This window comes from Rutidosis leptorrhynchoides, chromosome 5 (assembly GCF_046630445.1).
Source record: "Rutidosis leptorrhynchoides isolate AG116_Rl617_1_P2 chromosome 5, CSIRO_AGI_Rlap_v1, whole genome shotgun sequence".
In the NCBI taxonomy this organism is placed as follows: Eukaryota; Viridiplantae; Streptophyta; class Magnoliopsida; order Asterales; family Asteraceae; genus Rutidosis; species Rutidosis leptorrhynchoides.
In genome coordinates, this window is record NC_092337.1 from 327,568,436 (window position 1) to 327,591,164 (window position 22,729).

Consider the following 22,729-nt stretch of genomic DNA (forward strand, 5'->3'; position numbering starts at 1 on the left):
TTCAAATCATTCGGCCGTTTCAATTGTGCTGGCGGGCCAAACATATTTTCTCGGGCCATAAACATCTTAAGTGTTGGGTCGTGTTATGTTATTGAATATCCTGTTGGGCCGAGTATTGTTATTGGGCCGAGACTGAAGAAGGAATTCAGGAAAAGGGGGAAAAACAGGTTTAATAAATACTGAAGATGTATAAAATAAGAAAAACGAAATTGGATGTGTGGTCTGGGGTGTTAGTCTGTGAGCTAAGGGTCGTGGGTTCGAGTCCCGCCTGCAACATTTTTTTTTTACACAAAGTTTTTAAGGGTATACTCAATTTCTTCTTCTTCTTCTTATTATTATTATTATTATTATTATTATTATTAGTAATATAAGTATCATTATAAATATCATCATTACTAAAATGATTACGTTTACTAAAATTAAAAGATTTAATAACGTTGTTAAAATTATAAAAATAAAGATTTTTATATACAAAACTATATCTAAAATTACATAACTTAAATAGATCAATATATCTACGCATATAAAATGAAAATCTAAATTATAAATTATCAATATAACAAATACATCATTAATAATAAATAGAATTAATTGTTTACGAGTATATGTATTAATAAATATAAAATTGATATAGGTTCGTGAATCCGAGGCCAACCTTATACTTGATCAACGATGTTATATGTATTTTTACTACAAAATACATTAGGTGAGTATATAGTCCCTTTTAAACTTTAAATATTTTGGGATGAGAATACATGCGCTGTTTTTATAAATGATTTACGTTATGGACACAAGTGATCAAAATAAATTCTACGTTGAGTTGTACCGCTGGCATACTTCCCTGTAGCTTGGTAACTAATATTTACAGCGGTATTGTAAACGCGAATCCTGTTGATAGATCTATCGGGCCTGACAACCCCAACCGGACTGGACGACCAGTATTCAACGGTTGCACAGTACTTCGTTTCATGACTACACTTGGTACGGTGTAGTAAGATTTCATAATAAAGGGAATATGCGACGTGATTAAATGTTAAGTATGGTTACCAAGTGCTCAACCACTTAGAATATTTTTATTAAATGTTTACATATGAAATTTTGTAGTCCATTGTTATAACGCTGCTAGCATCAAACCTATATATCTCACCAACTTTATGTTGACATTTTAAAGCATGTTATTCTCAGGTACGAATTAAGTCTTCCGCTGTGCATTAGCTCATACTAAGGACATTACTTGGAGTCGATCATCGCAATGGAACCAAATGTTGATGACTTCGTCCAGATGGATAAGGACGGGTCCTTTCAATATTTATCTTGGAACAACCATAGACACTCTATATGCAAATGACGGAGTTAGCTATACAGGGTTGAGGTTGATTCCAAAATATATATATATATATAGTTTGAGTTGTGATCAATACTGAGACCGGTACACGGGTCACGATACGTATTAATTAATTCGAATGTTATATAATAAACTATATCTGAACTATTGGACTATTGGACTATTGGACTACCAACATTGGACAATTAAAATGAATTAAAATATTGATTATAACATATGAAACTAAACAATTCTTCAAGTTTGCCACTTGAATTCATCTTAAACCTCATTTGAATCTTGATGATTCCAATCTGTGTTCAAATCTTTCATGATTCTTGAAAATGCCTCAATCGAGAGGATGAACCAGCCGCACTTCATCTACGTAAGAAAAGATTGATGCATATAGTTATGCACCTGAAAAACTCTCGGAACCTGATTAAACGTTTAACACGTAGCCGTGCTAATTCCTTGGTGTTATTATTACCCAAAATAACTTAATAATTCCTTTCAAAGTAGCAAATTTTATCACAGCTCCAGCAAGTCAACTCCGACTTTTCATTCGAAACAACCTTATTATAACCTTGATATATATGAGTACTCTTTATTGTTACTGGGGAACCTTTTTCCACCATATTACCATCATTGTTTAATCATCTAAAAACACAATTCTCCTGAAACCACCTCGGTTTGATAACCGATGACCCAGATCCGTTAACTTTGAAAATGCTGACGAAGTAGATGTTTTAAATGGTCATGATGGCCAAAAGTTGATGATAAAGAAGGAAGTGTTAGGAACGCTCGATAGAAAATTTGGTACTGAAAAAAAAACGGATTGAGCAAACCATGAAGGAGACCAAGGACAAATACAGGGACCAAACCCTATTTTCAAAAGAATCCAGGTAATTCTGAATCCACCGAAATCTTTAGAGAATATCTTGTTCCAAAGTCACGTTAAAATCTTGCGAAAAATTTTTCCATATCCACTTTCAAATTTAGAAATTCCAAAATATCATCATAACTATCTTCGATATTTCTGAGGATATTTTCATAAATATTCTTGTCCGAGATTATCTATCTCTTTGTGCTATCTGTGTTACATCCTAAAAGAAACTATTTTAGTTTCTATATTCTTTAAAATTCAAGTTAAATTATGAATGATTTCCTAGAGAAGTGTTGGGAATTAAAGCATGAGTTAGTATAATATAATGACATTTGGCCAACGTGATTATATTACAGTAAGTCATGCTAAATTTCTAATGTAACGTGATGATGGTTAACATATCTTACACTCATCATGTGCCATGTTACACGACTCTTTCATTCTATTTAATCTCTAATCATATCACGAAAATATTTCCTTGATATTTTCGTTCTTCTGTAATTCTAACAGTTTGCTAATAAATCGTACTATTACATTTTCTTTCTGATTAGAAGATTTCCTTAATTTCATTGAATTCCGGAATTCAACAGTGACTACGTCAAAAGTTAAGACGAAACTTTTCACTCTTTTGTGATAGCTTCACTCGTACACTTCACATGATCGAATCGTTTATTCAATATTAATTAATAATGATAAGGCTCTATCTATCAACTCATATTTGTCATGAAAACAATCTTATTGTTATCCATGATGACCTCTATCAAATTTCGAGGACGAAATTTCTTTAACGGGTAGGTACTGTCACGACCCGGAAAATTTCGACTAATTTTAAAAATATTTAATTTTGAGTTGGGATCGAGCTCGAATGACAGGTCAATTTTTATGGTTGATATTAAACAGGTCTAAATACGAATTCATGATAAGATCTTGATAAACGTTGATACATAATTAAGTTATATAAATTTAGAATTTATTTAAAAATATTTTTACTTTGATAAGTTGAGTTTTAATACTCCGTATAGATTACTTGAAATTAAAATTAAATATTAGACGCACATTTTTAATCAGGTTTCAAACATTTAATGACCAAAATAAATAAATATATTTAGAATTTTTCTGAAAACTTTTAATCCACCACTAATTATCAACAGAGTATGGAATAATACTTCTAATAAAAATGTTGGCTCAATAAATCAGTTAATTCTTTAACTCACGTTTTTTTAATTATTATAATTATATTATTAATTTAATATTACTTTTTGATTGATTGAATCACCGAATTATATTATGATGATTAAGTACTGTGTGATTGATTCGTTCTTGCTCCACTAACTCATTTAACAAGCATTTTTTTTCTCTTATACATCATTTTCCATGTATCTTATTTCTACTCTATAATTATATGTAGACATATGTTTACCTTTCTAATGTTTTCTTTCTTCACCAAGAAACCCCACCACTATCACCCTGCACCATGAACCCATCTCATTTTGATTTAGTGTATCGACATAAACAAACATCACTTGATTTCTTTTCATATTATGTCTAAATCACCAACTCTCACACATTTGTATTATTACTATCACTTTAACTTTATGTAAAATCAATTTGAAAATGCAAGTATAAAATCTTTACGGTATATATTTTTGTTTTTGTTATTTGACATTAAAATATATATATATATATATATATATATATATATATATATATATATATATATATATATATATATATATATATATATATATATATATATATATATATATATATATATATATATATAATCTCTTATTGGTTTTACATCACCACCAAAAAGAATCACTTCTAAAATCTTCCTATCATATATCCTTCATGCTTATGCATTCAATGACTATCACAACCAAACCTATAACCACAGCCGATTACAACCATCACCTCCGTTGAATTACACCGAGAACCACCATCCTCCTTCTTCCTCTTCTTCTTCGACAACCCTCAATTCGCGGCCATCATTAGGACCACCATCAACCACATTTCCTCTCTTCTCTCTCTCTTAAAATAAAATCACCATAACTGCTACCATTAAACCCAAAATGCTATTTTGTTTCTATTTACGTTTGAACCACAAAAAACAACAAACCATCACCTTTTACCTCATCGCCACCACCATGAAGCTATCCGCTGCACTTATAATTTTTGTTCGTGTCTCATTGTTGCTGTAAACAGTCAGAAAGATAGCCATGAGCACCCATCGTTTGCAGTTTCTGTTTTCTATCATTGTTAAAGAAATTCTGCTGTTTGTATTCTGTTACCTCACGCAACCACCACCAACACCATAACTGCCGCCTCCTGCAAACCCCTATATGTTGCTGTTTTAGTCATCTCCGTGATTGTTGCTTCTGTAGCCTAAACAACTTCTAAAACAGTCGCTACTGCTAAATGTTACTTCATGTTTTAATTCTAAAACTATGATGATGGTGATTGATGGCGATACAGATAATGATGATGATAAATGAAGGGGATAAAAGAATGATGATGATGATGCGTACAGGGAAAATGATCATGATAAAGATGATAGTTATAATTGATGAATGATGTTGATTGTTCCTTTAATGCTCCTGATTAGAACCGAACCCCACAAAAAGCCTAACATTCAGCTATTTTTTTTAAAACTCACAAATTATATAACCATTAATTAATAATACAAATGCATCGGTTTGTAAATTAAACTGTTGGACTGCCGTTTTTTTGGGGCCGAATAAACTTGGTTAGATTGGGCCTTCGCATGTTTACATCCGGTTGGGCCGAAATAATTCAGACTAGGTATAGATATGACGATGATAGAAGTTATAAAAATTCGAAGTGGTTTTAAAAACAGAAAGACAGAATTAGAGGCATGGTTAAGAGTGTATGGGTATGAGCAAGTGGTCGCGGGTTCGAGCCCTATTGTGGGCAATTCATTTTAGAAAAGCTTTAAAAAGGGTATACATTTTTATATTTATATTATAATTATAATTATTATTATTATTATTATTATTATTATTATTATTATTATTATTATTATTATTATTATTATTATTATTATTAACATTAATATTATTATTATCATTATTAGAAAAAAAATTAGCATTTTTATTTACATTTTTACTAAAATTAACATCTCTATTAAAATTGACATTTTTTTTACATTTTTATATGATGTCATATATTTTCACTATCATAAAATCTAATAACATTATTATTATTACTATCATTATTATTGTTATTATTATTATAAATATTATTATTATCATTTCCAGTATTAATATTATCATTATCATTATTATTATTATTATTATTATTATTATTATTATTATTATTATTATTATTATTATTATTATTATTATTATTATTATTATTAGTATCATTTTTATTGAAGACTATTATTTTAATTAAGAGTATCATTTTTATTATTATTATTATCATTATTAGAAAAATTATCATTTTTATCAAAATTATTATTATTACTATCATTATTATTAATTTGACACTAATGTTATTATTTAGTATCATAATAACTATAACTATTATTATTATTGTAAAATAAAATAAGTTTTTATTATCAATGTTATTTTATCAAATAACTATTAGTTATATAAAATCATATTTATTACATATAAAATAACTATATTAATAATTTTTTTTAATAAATATTAATAAATATAATTAATTAGGTTACTAATGAAAAACCTAATTAAAATAACAATTAAATCACTAATAATATATAAATTTGTTCGATTACCATTATATGTGTTAATATATATAAATGATATAGGTTCGTGAATCCGAGGTCAACCCTGCATTGTTCAATATAGACATATGTATTTTTACTACAAAATACATTAGGTGAGTTTCATTTGCTCCCTTTTTAATTGCTTTTGCAATATATATTTTTGGGCTGAGAATACATGCGCTGCTTTTATAAATGTTTACGAAATAGACACAAGTACTTAAAAATATATTCTACGTTGAGTTGTACCACTGGCATACTTCCCTGTAGCTTGGTAACTACTATTTACATGTGGTATTGTAAACGCGAATCCTGTTGATAGATCTATCGGGCCTGACAACCCCAACCGGACTGGACGACCAGTATTCAACGGTTGCACAGTACTTCGTTTCGTGACTACACTTGGTACGGTGTAGTGAGATTTCATAATAAAGGGAATATGCGACGTTGATTAAATGTTAAGTATGGTTACCAAGTGCTCAACGACTTAGAATGCTTTACATACACTTGCGAGTGTATTATGTTTATGATTATGAAATCTTGTGGTCTATTAATATATTGAAATGATTGTTATGATAAACCTATGAACTCACCAACCATTTGGTTGACACTTCTAAGCATGTTTATTCTCAGGTACGAATTAAGTCTTCCACTGTGCATTTGCTCATTTTAAGGACATTACTTGGAGTCGATCATCGTAATGGGACCAAATGTTAATGACTTCGTCCAGGTAGATAAGGACGGGTCGTTACAACAGATTCGACGAATTGAAGACGCAAACGACCAAAAAGCTCAAAAGTACAAAATACAATCAAAGAGGTTCCAATTATTGATAAAAAACGTCTCGAAATTACAAAAGTACAAGATTCAAAACGCAAAGTACAAGATATTAAATTGTACGCAAGGACGTTCGAAAATCCGGAACCGGGACATGAGTCAACTCTCAACGCTCGACGCAACGGACTAAAAATTACAAGTCAACAATGCACATAAATATAATATAATATATAAATAATTCTAAAAAATTATATATATATTATATTAATATTTAAAACCGTCGGCAAGAACGACTCCAAAAGGGACTGAGCTGTATTTACAAACTCCGCGACTCGCGGAGTTTGAAGGCCAAAAATGCCGCGAGTCGCGGAGCCCCAAAGTTTCAAAATCCCTATAAAAGCAAACGAATTCTGATCGCAAAAATCACAATATATCCATCCATCTCTCTATCTATATCGTAATATATATATATATATATATATATATATATATATATATATATATATATATATATATATATATATATATATATATGTATATATATATATTTATAATTTATATTTTAATTTTAATTATAATTCTAATTCTAATAATAAGGGTATGTTAGCGAATGTTGTAAGGGTGTAAGTCGAAATTCTGTCCGTGTAACGCTACGCTATTTTTAATCATTGTAAGTTATGTTCAACCTTTTTATATTAATGTCTCGTAGCTAAGTTATTATTATGCTTATTTAATCCGAAGTAATCATGATGTTGGGCTAATTACTAAAATTGGGTAATTGGGCTTTGTACCATAATTGGGGTTTGGACAAAAGAACGACACTTGTGGAAATTAGACTATGGGCTATTAATGGGTTTTATATTAACTAAACAATACCTTGTTAATTTAATATACAAACTTATAATTCGACGTATTTATATATAACCACATACGCTTGACTGGGTACGGTGGGCGGGATATCTATAAATACCAATAATTATTCATTTTACCGGATACGGAACTGGATTAATAGTTAATAGACTTGTTGAAACAGGGGTGAATTACATTCAAGGGTAATTGGTGTAATTGTTAACAAAGTAGTAAAACCTTGGTTTACACGCAGTCTATAACCTGGTGTATTCATTAAACAAAGTATTAAAACCTTGTTACAATTCGAATCCCCAATTAGTTGGAATATTTGACTTCGGGAATAAAAATAATTTGACGAAGGCTTTCGCTCTTTATATTTATGACTGATGGACTATTATGGACAAATCCGTATGGACATATTAAATAATCCAGGACAAAGGACAATTAACCCATGGGCATAAAACTAAAATCAACACGTCAAACATCATGATTACGGAAGTTTAAATAAGCATAATTCTTTTATTTCATATTTAATTTCCTTTATTTTATATTTAATTGCACTTCTAATTATCGCATTTTTATTGTTATTCTATTTAATTGCATTTTTAATTATTGTACTTTTTAATTATCGCAAGTTTATTTTATCGCACTTTTATTATTCGCAATTTCATTATCGTTATTTACTTTATGCTTTAATTTAAGTCTTGTATTTATTTTTAATATTTTACATTTGGTTTTAACTGCGACTAAAGTTTTAAAATCGACAAACCGGTCATTAAACGGTAAAAACCCCCTTTATAATAATAATATTACTTATATATATATTTGTATTTTTATAAAAGTAAACTAATATAGCGTTAAGCTTTGTTTAAAGATTTCCCTGTGGAACGAACCGGACTTACTAAAAACTACACTACTGTACGATTAGGTACACTGCCTATAAGTATTGTAGCAAGGTTTAAGTATATCCATTCTATAAATAAATAAATATCTTGTGTAAAAATGTATCGTATTTAATAGTATTTCCTTGTAAAATTAATAGCTATTTTATATACACCTCGCGAAACATCAAGTATTTTTGGCGCCGCTGCCGGGGACCTCTTAAAAGCCGAAAGTGCAACGCTACATAAAAAAAAAGATTTTTATTTTACTTTTATTAAAATTCGTTTTTATAAAAGTACGTTTTAAATATTCGAAAATATAAAAAGAAAAAACAAAAATTTATATATTTTTAAGAGTTTGTTAAAAGTTTTATAAGTTTCTTTATTTTTATTTTAGTTTGTAAAAATATAAGTTTTATTTAAATATCTTTTATTTATATAAAAACAGAAAATAGAAAGAAAAAAAACGTCGAATAAAAAATGTACCTGAGTTGATTTTTGGAACCCCGCGACTCGCGGGGTTTGCTGTTTGAAATACCGCGACTCGTGGAGATAACCTGACACGCCAACAGAACCCTAATCAGGCATTAATTACGAATTATTATTATAATTATTAATATAAAACCCTAATTAGGTTTTAATTAAATATGTATTTTAGTTTTTATTAATATTTTGTTTAATTAGTTTAATTAAATTGTAAAATTAGTAGTTTTATTAAATAAATAATATAAAAATAATATTTTTATAAAAATTGTATTTTTTTTACAACTATTTGTATATTTTTATATTTTGTCCCTTTTTAATCGTTTTAGCGTAACTTTTGTATTTTTAGCTCATATTTAGTTTTAAACTTAGTTTTTGCCATAGTTATTTTTACTTCTAGATTTTTAGTCTTTGCCGTAGAATCCCTTAAGTGCTTTTTCTTTAGACTAAGATTTAGGTGCTTTAGAATTTTGCGACGCCTTTTTAAGTTTTAGTTTCTTTTTAAGGTATTTCTATTTGGGATATAGTTTTTCCTGTAAGCTTTAATATTTTTAGACGACTTTTACCTATGTATCAATTATCATTCCAATTAGTAATCTCAATTTGCGATTATAATTTTAAGTTAGTTGTAGTAATAAGGTTAGGTTAGTCAAGTATTTTTAAGTTTTATAAGTTTCTTTTATTTTTCCGTCACCTTTTATTTTTCAACCATTTTTCTTTTTCGACCTTTTTCGACGAACTCTTTTTCTTTCTTATTTCTCGCTATTCTAGTTTTAGGACATAGATTTTTATTCTACTTCTTATATAATTTTCTTAAAATTACGAAAATTTATTTTAAGTGGTTAAATTGATAGACATCAAAATTTTCTGGTTCGTAGTAATAGTTGGATTTGTACGTGGACCGGGTTATTGGAGCCAAACAGTCCTCAATTATATTGAGACCAAACGAATCCTGCCCCTCTGCTGCATCTTTTGGCTATTCAAAACGTGGGCAAAATCAGAAAATTCTATTGATTGGATAACTTATTATAATTTTTCTTTCCTTTTTAAAAACTAATAGGATATTCAGTGAATGCACCGAGCAAGACGTTCACCACCTTTTGTACGTTCACCACCCGTAACTAGATCAAGACATTTAGCAAATATTACCACCGTTGATTTTTCTTTAGAATCATCATCCAGTCGACCAAGTACTTCAGTTCAAATTTCCGATAATCCATTTTTTGAACCCGACCTCACAATTGAGAATCCGGAGAATATTCAGGAACAATTCGTAGATCCTGAACCACTAAACTTTCCTCCGGAACCACCAATCATTCAAACAGAGATTGTTAAGGAACGAACCATTAAATCAGAATCCTCTAGTGATTCCAATTCAACAAATTCAATTATGGAGAATCTGGAACCTTTAAGTATGGAAGACCGAATGAGAGCTAAACGCACTAGGCAAGGTCACGCAATAACTCATCCAGACATTAATGCGCCAGATTATGAAATCAAAGGACAAATTCTACACATGGTGACTAATCAATGCCAATTTAGTGGTGCGCCGAAGGAAGATCCAAATGAACATCTACGTACCTTTAATAGGATCTGCACACTATTTAAAATCCGAGAAGTGGAGGATGAACAGATATATCTCATGTTATTTCCCTGGACTTTAAAGGGAGAAGCCAAAGATTGGTTGGAATCGTTACCTGAAGGGGCGATCGATACATGGGACGTTTTAGTTGAAAAATTTCTTAAACAATTCTTTCCTGCATCTAAAGCCGTAAGACTTCAAGCAGAAATTGTTACATTTACATAAAAGCCGAATGAAACTCTATATGAGGCGTGGACTAGATTTGGAAAGTTATTAAGAGGATGTTCGCAACATGGTTTAGACACCTCTCAAATAGTACAAATATTCTACCAAGGATGCGACATCACTACAAGAAAAGACATAGATATAGCAGCTGGTGGTTCTATTATGAAGAAAACCGAAACTGATGCTTACAAAATTATTGATAACACTGCTTCCCACTCACATGAGTGGCACCAAGAAAAAGATATCGTTAGATCATCTAAAGCAGCTAGAGCCGATTCTAGCCATGACTTAGATTCCATTTCCGCAAAGATAGATGCTGTGGAAAGACGAATGGAAAAGATGACTAAGGATATTCACTCAATACGAATTAGTTGTGAGCAGTGTGGAGGACCACATTTGACAAAAGATTGTCTCAGTATTGAATTAACAATGGAACAAGGAGAGAATATTTCATACATAAACCAAAGGCCTGGAAATAATTATCAAAATAATTATCAACCGCCAAGACCGATTTACAATCAAAACCAAAATTATAACCGAAATATTCCATACAACAACCAACAAGGTCCTAGCAATCAACAAGTATCCAATAATACTTACAATCATCAAAGACCTAATTTTCAAAACAAACCACCACAACAAACCGATGATAAAAAGCCGAATTTAGAAGATATGATGACAAAGCTAGTTGAAACTCAAACGCAGTTTTTCACATCTCAGAAACAAACCAATGAACAAAATGCTCAAGCATTTAGAAATCAACAAGCTTCTATTCAAAATCTAGAACAAGAAGTAAGTAACCTAGCAAGGTTAATAGGTGAAAGAAAACCGGGAAGTCTACCTAGTGATACAAATGCTAACCCCCGGAATGAAACAGCTAAAGCCATTACCACAAGAAGTGGTACAACACTTAAACCACCTGAAATACCTATAACTTCTGATGAAGCTATTCCTACTCCACAAGAACCACAACCTGATCAAGATAAGGAAAAAGAACCGGTAGTTGAAAAGGTTAATGAAGATAACACAGTTAAGGATAAACCTTATGTTAAACCATACCAACCACCACTTCCTTACCCGAGTAAAATGAAGAAAGAGAAACTTGAAGCCGAGCAATCCAAATTCTTGGATATGTTTAAACAGATAAATGTAAATCTTCCTTTCATTGATGTGATTTCAGGAATGCCTAGATATGCTAAATTCTTGAAAGATCTAATCTCAAATAGAAAGAAAATGGAAGAACTCTCTGCTGTTACTATGAATGCTAATTGTTCAGCAGTGCTGTTGAATAAGATACCAGAAAAATTATCTGATCCAGGAAGTTTCACAATTCCATGTTTTCTGGGTAGTCTTAGTTCAATAGAAGCATTGGCAGACTTAGGTGCTAGTATAAATCTAATGCCGTATTCACTATACGCTAAACTAGACCTTGGAGAATTGAAACCAACAAGAATAAGCATACAACTAGCCGATAGATCAATAAAATATCCTAGAGGGATAATGGAGAACATGCTAGTTAAAGTTGGTACTTTAGTATTTCCGGTAGATTTTGTTGTTCTGGACATGGAAGAAGATTCTCAAGTTCCTCTCATATTAGGAAGACCATTCTTAAACACGGCTAAAGCAATGATAGACGTGTTCAGTAAGAAACTGACCCTAAGTATAGAGGATGAGAATGTTACCTTTTCAGTTGATAGAGCAATGCAACAACCACAATCTGCAGACGATACATGTTATTATATTCAAACTATAGATGCACATGCAGAATTATTAGAAGAATTTACAGAATTACAAGGAACAGGAGAATGTTCTTTAGGAGAAGGTAATGAACCAATTGATGAAGCTGAAATGTTAGCTACACTTATAGCTAATAGATATGAACCAACAACAGAAGAAATTCAAATGCTAAAAGAAGAAGACAGATATCGATATAAATCATCGATAGAAGAACCTCCGAAATTAGAGTTAAAGCCACTTCCAAACCATTTGGAATACGCTTATTTACATGGTGAATCTGAATTACCTGTAATAATATCGTCTTCTCTTACTGAAAATGAGAAATCACAACTCATTTCTGTGTTGAAAGCTCATAAACCAGCCATTGCATGGAAAATTCATGATATTAAAGGAATAAGTCCTTCGTATTGCACACATAAAATCCTTATGGAAGAAGGTCATAAAACGTATGTGCAATGCCAACGAAGACTAAATCCTAATATGCAAGATGTAGTTAAGAAAGAGATTATTAAACTGCTAGATGCAGGTCTAATTTATCCAATCTCTGATAGTCCATGGGTAAGCCCAGTTCAATGCGTTCCTAAGAAGGGTGGCATGACTGTCATTACAAATGAGAAAAATGAGCTTATTCCTACTAGGACTGTAACAGGATGGCGTGTATGTATTGATTATAGAAAATTAAATGACGCCACCAGAAAAGATCACTTTCCCTTACCTTTTATAGATCAAATGTTGGAAAGATTAGCCGGAAATAGTTACTATTGTTTTCTAGATGGATTTTCCGAATATTTTCAAATTCCAATAGCACCCGAAGATCAAGAGAAAACCACATTCACGTGCCCTTATGGTACTTTTGCTTACAAACGCATGCCATTTGGACTTTGCAATGCCCCTGCAACCTTTCAAAGGTGTGTGATGGCGATTTTTCATGACATGATAGAAGAATGCATGGAAGTTTTCATGGATAACTTTTCAGTCTTCGGTGATACATTTGAATCATGTCTAGTTAATCTGGAACGAATGCTTATTAGATGCGAACAATCAAATCTAGTTCTTAATTGGGAGAAATGCCATTTTATGGTTAAAGAAGGCATCGTTCTTGGTCATAAAATTTCAAAAGAAGGAATTGAAGTGGATAGAGCTAAAGTAGATGTAATTGCTAAACTTCCACATCCCACCAATGTTAGAGGAGTTAGGAGTTTTCTAGGGCATGCCGGTTTTTACCGACGTTTCATAAAAGATTTTTCTAAAATTGCCACTCCTATGAATAAACTCCTAGAAAAGGATGCTCCATTCATCTTTTCAGATGAGTGTATCAAATCTTTTAATATTCTTAAAGAGAAACTCACTAATGCGCCGATCATGATAACACCAAATTGGAATCTACCATTTGAACTAATGTGCGATGCAAGTGATTTTGCAATGGGAGCCGTTTTAGGACAAAGGATTGAAAAACGATTTCAACCTATATATTATGCTAGTAAGACATTACAAGGAGCACAAACGAACTATACAACTACTGAAAAAGAACTCCTTGCTATTGTCTTTGCTTTTGACAAATTTCGATCATATCTCGTTCTAGCAAAAACGGTGGTCTATACCGACCATTCTGCTCTTAGATACCTATTTTCAAAACAAGATGCTAAACCAAGATTAATCCGTTGCATCTTACTCTTACAAGAGTTTGATATTGAAATCCGAGATAAAAGAGGAGCAGAAAATCTCGCCGCTGATCATCTTTCTCGTCTTGAAAATCCCGAATTAGAAGTTCTAAATGAAACGGCAATACAAGACAACTTTCCTGATGAATATCTATTGAAGATAGATTATAAAGAAATCCCATGGTTTGCAGACTATGCAAACTATTTAGTATGTGGATTCCTTGAAAAAGAATTATCATACCAAAGACGAAAGAAATTCTTCAGTGATATAAAACACTATTTTTGGGAAGATCCACATCTATTTAAAAGTTGTCCAGATGGAATAATACGCCGATGTGTATTTGGAGATGAAGCTAGTAAAATATTAAACCATTGTCACACAGGACCAACAGGAGGGCATTATGGGCCTCAACTAACAGCAAGAAAAGTTTATGATGCTGGATTCTATTGGCCTACAATTTACAAAGACGCACACCTTCTTTGCAAATCCTGTGATGCTTGTCAAAGGGCAGGAAAAATAAGTCAACGTGATGAAATGCCACAAAATGTCATCCAAGTATGTGAAGTATTTGACATTTGGGGTATTGACTTTATGGGTCCATTTCCAAAATCTCATAATAATCTATATATACTCGTAGCCATTGATTATGTATCTAAATGGGCGGAAGCACAAGCTCTCCCAACTAACGATGCACGAGTTGTAGTCAACTTTTTAAAACGTCTTTTTGCAAGGTTTGGAACACCGAAAGCTTTAATAAGTGATCGGGGTACTCATTTCTGTAATAATCAACTTGAGAAAGTTCTTAAAAGATATGGAGTAACTCATAAAATCTCCACCGCATATCATCCACAAACAAGTGGACAAGTTGAAAATACCAACCGAGCTTTAAAACGTATTCTAGAGAAAACCGTAGGATCAAATCCGAAGGAATGGTTCATTAAATTGGAGGATGCACTCTGGGCTTTTAGAACAGCCTACAAAACTCCAATTGGAACCACACCTTTTAGACTTGTTTATGGAAAAGAATGTCATCTTCCAGTAGAAATTGAACACAAAGCATTTTGGGCTTTGAAGACATGTAATCTTGATTTACATGAAGCCGGACGTCTACGATTAAGTCAACTAAACGAATTAGAAGAATTAAGACATGAAGCATACGAAAATTCGTTAATCTATAAAGAAAGAACGAAGAAATGGCATGATAAAAGAATCAGAAGTTCAAAAGAATTTAAAGAAGGAGACAAAGTTCTTCTTTTCAATTCACGATTCAAGCTATTTCCTGGAAAATTGAAATCAAGATGGTCTGGACCATTCATAGTCAAAAGAGTTTTCCCATACGGAACGATAGAATTAATAAATTCAAATGGGATTGAATTTAAAGTTAATGGTCACAGAGTTAAACATTACATACATGGTCCGATGGAAGTTGACAATGAAGTTAATCATAATTTCACCACCCAAGAAAACCTTCAAAATCTAAATATGTTATCAACAACATATGAAAAATCAAAACTGGAATATAGGGAGGATTCAAATTTGAGTGATGAAGAAGAATTCCTATACAAACCTCCCATTCCAAGAAACGAAGAAAAATGTGAACAAGAAATTCAAATAGAAATGAAAGAACCAAGGAAAGAACACCCGAAAAAGGTTTACAAACCAACTCGACTTACTAAAGCAGGAGACCCGGGTGAATTTATCATTTCTTGCTTACTTAATGATGGTGCTGTATATAATGGACTCGCAGATTTAGGAGCAAGTGCAAATATTATGCCTCTTTCCTTATACAAAAGATTAGGCATGGGTAAATTAAAACCAACCAAAATAGGTGTTCAATCATTTGACCAAACCATTAAACACCCGGTTGGAATAGCAAATAATTTACTTGTTAACATGGGAAGTTTGACCTTTGTTGCAAACTTCATAGTGATTAATATGGAGGAAAACCTTGATATTCCTCTAATTCTAGGTCGCCCATTTTTAGCAACCACCGAGGCATTCATTGATGTAAGAGAAGGTAGAATAACACTTAGGGATGGTGATACATCGATCACCTTTGTGAACCGAAAGTTTAGATCTCCACAAACCAAAACTGTTAGACCAATAAAAACGCATAAGTGTGGGGAAGATGAAGAAACACTTAACGATGATCCAATCACAAAGAATGCCGTTGATGATACGAAATTAGATGAACCCATTTTTAACAGTTCAACGAAGAAACTTTATAAACGGATTCACGATGCTAAGATTAAAGGAAACTTTAAGTTATATAACCGATTAATATCCAATTTATCATCAAAAGAAAAGGCAATGTTAGTTGAATTTGTGAAAGTTACGGAGGGAATCAACAAATGGATTGAAGTAAAAGTCAAAGATATACAAGTCGTTGATGATTCAATTGACAACGAAGTTAATCACAATTTCGACACCACAGCTACCTAAGTGTGGGGAGAATCAAGTCTTTAAAGGATAATATGTATTTCTGTTAGAGTTAGATTGTCTGTTTTCGTGTAGTTCTCGAAAATGGAACCCGAATGGTCTTTCCCTAGCAGACCCTAAAGAACTAGTCTTCTCCCCCCATTCTGAATTTTTATTTTTTTTAGGAAATGAAGACTGCCTGTGAACTAAACCATGGTCTAATGCTACACGCTTTGATCACTAAACATAATAATGACACACTTCCGAGTGAAATAGTATCAGTAATCAGAGAAAGAATTGACGGAGTTAGAAAAGAATCCAGATGCGAAGATAATAAGTTACAATTTGGTAAAGGAAAATCAAAATCCGCAGCGAAAAGAAGAGCACAACACCTAGAAAGATGTCACAAATGCGGAAAATGGTCACATGGAGGTAAATGTTCAAATAATCAAACCTATTCAAATACCGAATTTGTTACTTTATGCAGAGACGGACCGTTCATATGTTTAAAAGAAAAGACACTAAATGCTCGAGGTTACGACTATGTAGCCATGGAAAACCAATTAAACCGACTATCTTATGAATGAGATAGATCATATAACTAAGAAATCTATTTCACAGGTAAGTCTGTACAGTTTTTATTTTATTTTATTTTTTTAACCTTTTGATAATAAACGATAATTTATTCGCTAAAAAGTATTAAATTGGTATTGAATAAAATTAGGTTTGGCGACCAAAATTATTGATATCATTCAAAAATTTATTACATCACTGCGAAATTTAACGTTTATTCTTAAGGTATAAATATCTTTAATCAATCAACCCAAAATATTTCAAAAATTCGTCATGAGTTAAATTAGGTCTTTAAACCGAAATTACTTTACCGAAAAGAGGGGCGCATATTTTTGATAATATTTGATTGATTAAAGTGGGATAAAAAGCCAAAAAGATTTTTAATTTTATTTTTACCATGTTTTTAAAATTAATATATAAATCTTAAATTAATATTGAAAACTTTGTAAAAACAATATTTGTAAAATTGTAAATATTTGAAAAATTAATATAGGTTTGGTGTGAATTTATAATATGAATTTCTAAAATTAAGATTGGTGTGAATTTTTTATTTTATGAATTTTTAATTTTATGCATTTTAAATTTTAGGTTTGGTGTGAATTTTTAATATTAATTTTGAATTTTATATTTAAATTGTGTGAATTTAAAAACAAAAATTTACTTTATCTCATTAAGTAAAAAAATATGATTTTTAAAATTCGTCGTAAGTTGAAGACTAGGTCTTTGAACCGAAATTGCTTTACCCAAGGGAGGGACGAGAACTTTTATTATCATTATTTTTAATCTTATTGAATTAAAGTATGCCAAAAACATTAAAAAAACCCTAAAAATCTTAGCTTTTAAAACAATCGCTACAAAAAGACAAATTTTAAAATTTTGTCGAGGGACGGACTAGGACATCGATCCGAAACGACCTCGTCCTAAATAACAAGGGAAACAAAATTTTAAAATTAATTACTTAATTGTTTTATAAGTTAAAGTTATTATAAAAAAATAAAAAGAGCTGAACGATCAGTCTCAGTCCACACAACCCAAAACACAAAAACACAGCGAAAAACACTCCAAAAATACACTCAAAAACACCCCCAAAATCACAATTTTTAACCGTTAATCACCAAATCTTTTACTAAAATCATGTTGAGAAGGATGCTATCTAGGAATTACTCAAGAAAAACGGTAAATTTCTACACCTAAACACCATTTAATCCGAAATTTGGTGTTCTTGAGCAATTTTTTCCCCAATTTGATTTTGATGTTTTTTAGTGTAATTAGACTTAAATTGTTTATGTACTATGCTTGTATAACCTAGATTGATGCTGTTTAACATGATTAGAAGCCTTAAACTTCAAATTTAGAGTAATCTAGGGTTTGTGTTCTTGAGCAAATTTGGGGCTTTTTGATATAAACAGGTTATGGCCGATTTTTGTCATGAATTGTTGCTAAGTTAAGTAGTGTAACATGTCTAGGTAGTTAAATGATCCAAACTTTGAGCCTAAACATGATTTTGAGAATTAAAGTGGACTTTTTCAAGTCTAAAATTCATGAACTTGATTTTTGAAAGATAAAGCCATTTGAAACTTGTTTAATTGCTAGTAATAATTATTTTGACATGTTATTTGAGTTGAATGCTTATGAACTTGACGAACATTTTCGTATATGCTTATTTGAAAAAGTGTAGATTTGATGAAAATATGAAAATGAGCTTAAGTTTGATATAAATTGATCATGTCATTGTAATTATTTTGATTGATGATTTTGCTGACACTAATGCATATTTGGATGCACAAAAATTGTGTTTGATGTGTTTTGCAGACTGAAAGGGGTGAATCTTCATCCCAAGCCCGCAATGCTCCTACTAAGAATGCGGAACAACAGGAGGTGGATAACTACTACAAGCAGGATATACCTCATCCAGTCATGACCTTTTCTGATATGCACTTGGAAGAGTTGCACCCGAACCTGAGATTTGACAGACTTTGGATAGATTATCCAAAATATCAAAGGGGTTTGCGTACTCTTCATTCTAAGGTTGTTGAGGTACCGAGGGTCATAGAATGGGGACCCTTAGAAGCTGTAGAATTGGCCGGGCCAATTAGGGAATTACTTGTACAGAGGTATGGTAATTCTACTTTTAATGACTGGGTACATTTATTCACCATGCGTAGACCTGTATATAAAGTATGGTGTGAAGAATTGTTGTGTAGTATAGAGTTGAATGATCGGGTAGCTAGTTTAACCGATCGTTCTTTTATTAGATTTTTGTTAGGAGGTTCGATGCGCCACATGTCTTTACTAGACATGGCTCAGGCTTTACGTATATATACGCCTGGGGAGTTAGCATCTGCCGATTGTAGAGGGTTGATACTAAACGGTAGAAAGATAGATGAAAATTTTGATACACACGGTGTGTGGAGTCAAATGACAAGCCATCACCGTTTCAAAGGGGGAAATTACTCTTATTTGGATATAGATAGAGCCGAATTAAGAGTGATTCATAGGTTTTTAGCTAATTCGATTACACAAAGGGGTAAGAACAAGGAAAAGGTAAATGAACAGGATTTGTTTTACCATATGTGTATTCGAGACCCACAAAGCGCTGTAAAGCGCTGTAAGTATACCGTATTGTGTGGGTTATTATTTATCAGCTATGGTTCGGGGGATGAGACCGCATAGCATAATAGGAGGTGGTATTTTTATTACTTTGATTGGTGAATATCTCGGTGTGGATATAAGTCGGGGTGGGGGGGGGATTATTAGTAAAAGAACCAGAACCCCGAGATACTATAGGTTTAAATGTATACCATGGTGCGAAAGTTTTGAAGAGGTGAAATAACGCCGCAGTACCATACCATGGTAGACATCCACAGGTTGAGAGAAACCAACAGCAAGGTAATGTAGGAGGGGAAAATGAGATGCAAGAAATGCAAAGGTTTATAGCTTCACAGGAGTACGAAAATGCTAGACAGAGAGCATTTGAAGACTGGCAAGTTTATCAGAACCAAATCATAGCTCATTGCCAACATATAGGTAGAAACTATATTCCTACACCGAAACCCATCTTCCCTCCCTGGTCTATAGAGATGCAACCACCGTATCCTACGTATAACCCTGCCGAAGCATTTTATAGCACCTATGGTTATGCCTGGAACCCCTATTGGTACCAGTATCATCCCTAGTCTACTTAGTTTTATTTATTTTGTAATTTGTAATGTTGATACGTTTAATACTTTTGTTAATATTGTAATAGTTTTTATAATTTTCTAACTTTTATTCTTAGATTTTAATAATTTTTGAATGTGGGGTAATATACCAAACTTCAAAAATATGTATATATGTTTGCAGTTTATGTTATGTACACAACAGGGTAAAACAACGCATTTTCAAAGACTGGCATTAAGTTCAGCAAAAGCAACTAATTTTAACGACAAGATGCAAAATATATGTGAAATAACAACAAGACGGAATGAACAAATGATGTGCACCATTTATCATTCAGCAAACAAACGCCAATATATTTGGAAACTTTGGTAAAAATTTAATCATTTTCACACAAATCACCCTCAATAATTTAAATTGTTACTGATTTCTTGCAAATGAGGGCATTGCAAGATCTTAAGTGTGGGAAGGGGTTAAATTCTTTCGGATTTTAAAATTTTTACTTTAAACACTGGGTTACCATTAAAAATACTAGTAAAGCAGTAGTTGTATTAAAATCTAGTGCTCTCTGATAATAAAGAACAGCCCTAGTCTTATATACTGACTACCCAATTCTAGTAAAATTTTACAAAATTTTCAATTAAATGAACTCAAAATCATGTTTATACATATTTATGAACGATAAAACTAGGTTTTAACACCGAAATTATTGTTACCTCAGAAAGGACATAAATTGAGAAACAAACCAAAATGTTAAAATTCATTTAAAATGGAATAGAGGACGATAAAAAGGAAAATAAAAGCCAAGTGTGGGAAAATTTATCAAGTTATCTTAAACATATGTCACATATATCTGTAACAAATAACTGAAAATACTTTTGCTTTGGACTAAACTAAACTGTTTTACCCGATGAAAGAAAAGAAGAGATGGATCTACACGATGAATCAATTCCATCATTAAAAGGAAGTAAAGTCTTCCGAAAAAGAAACGCGCTTCTTGATTTAGGTCATGAAGTTGTCGTCCAGACCAGCTGTAGGTTGACGAAAAATCTAGAAAAGTCATCACTAAAATCAGCAGGAAATCCATGGACCTCAGCATTAAACAGGGTCGCCAAGTGGTCAGATTTATCCTAACCATGAGAAGGATTTATCTCGTATAATGGGGGGGCACCATGCAAATTAGCTGGATAAGACTAATAAATCAGATCCCCAGAAAGGATAATCTCCTTAAAAGATCAAAAATCAGCTTTTAAGCCTGATATTACTCAATCCTAGAGATTGACCTTAAAGATTGAGAATTCAAACTCATGGAATTCAATGATATCTAAACTCGAGCTTGAACGAGAAAATATTTTGATCAAAATTGCAAACCGATTTGTTTTCTGAAAACCCTATTTTCAATGCGTTCATTACCATTGAACGTAAAATCCTAGGAATTCACCTGGAATTCATTAGGTCACCTGAACTAAATCGGGTGTCAACCGTAAGAACGGTGGTTGCATAACATGGTCAAAGACAGGACCTTGTGCCAGACCGAAAAATCATAAGGGTGAGCTTTACTATTGCTCCTACCAAGGATAGTAATTGCGTCCGACACATTATAGACCATAATCAAATGCATGTCATTAGACATTGCCTTAACAGTTGCTTGTTCAACGCTTTTCTTCACAACCGGACGGTAGTTTACCGAAAGGTAATATACGGGACAAGTAAACTGGACGTGTTGCTTTCCTAACACAAGGTTAGCAAGTGGGTGACACAAAACCATAAGTTTTGAGCTAAAATTTTCAAATCTGAAACCCACACAACCCACAAAAATATTTTGCAAACACCGGTGAAGGGTTATTCCGGAAAACTTATCTAGGGTAAAAACTAGATTTAATTTTTAAAAGATCAAATGTTTTCATAAAGATCCAATTTCCTTAATGGATCTAAATTTTTATAGTCATGTGGGACTGTAAACCATATCGTTACTACCATTGTTTATACCACCGTAAAGAAAACACTGATGTACAAAGTGTGAAGAATAAAGAAGTGATTCTAGTATTTCAAGACTATATTGCTTGAGGACAAGCAACGCTCAAGTGTGGGAATATTTTATAATGCTAAAAACGAACATATATTTCATAGCATTATTCCCCAAGAAAGACAAGCTTTTAGTTGCAAATGTTCTATTTACAAGTGATATTCTTTTAAATATTAAAAGGTGAAGACAAAAGACAGATTCGACGAATTGAAGACGCAAACGACCAAAAAGCTCAAAAGTACAAAATACAATCAAAGAGGTTCCAATTATTGATAATAAACGTCTCGAAATTACAAAAGTACAAGATTCAAAACGCAAAGTACAAGATATTAAATTGTACGCAAGGACGTTCGAAAATCCGGAACCGGGACATGAGTCAACTCTCAACGCTCGACGCAACGGACTAAA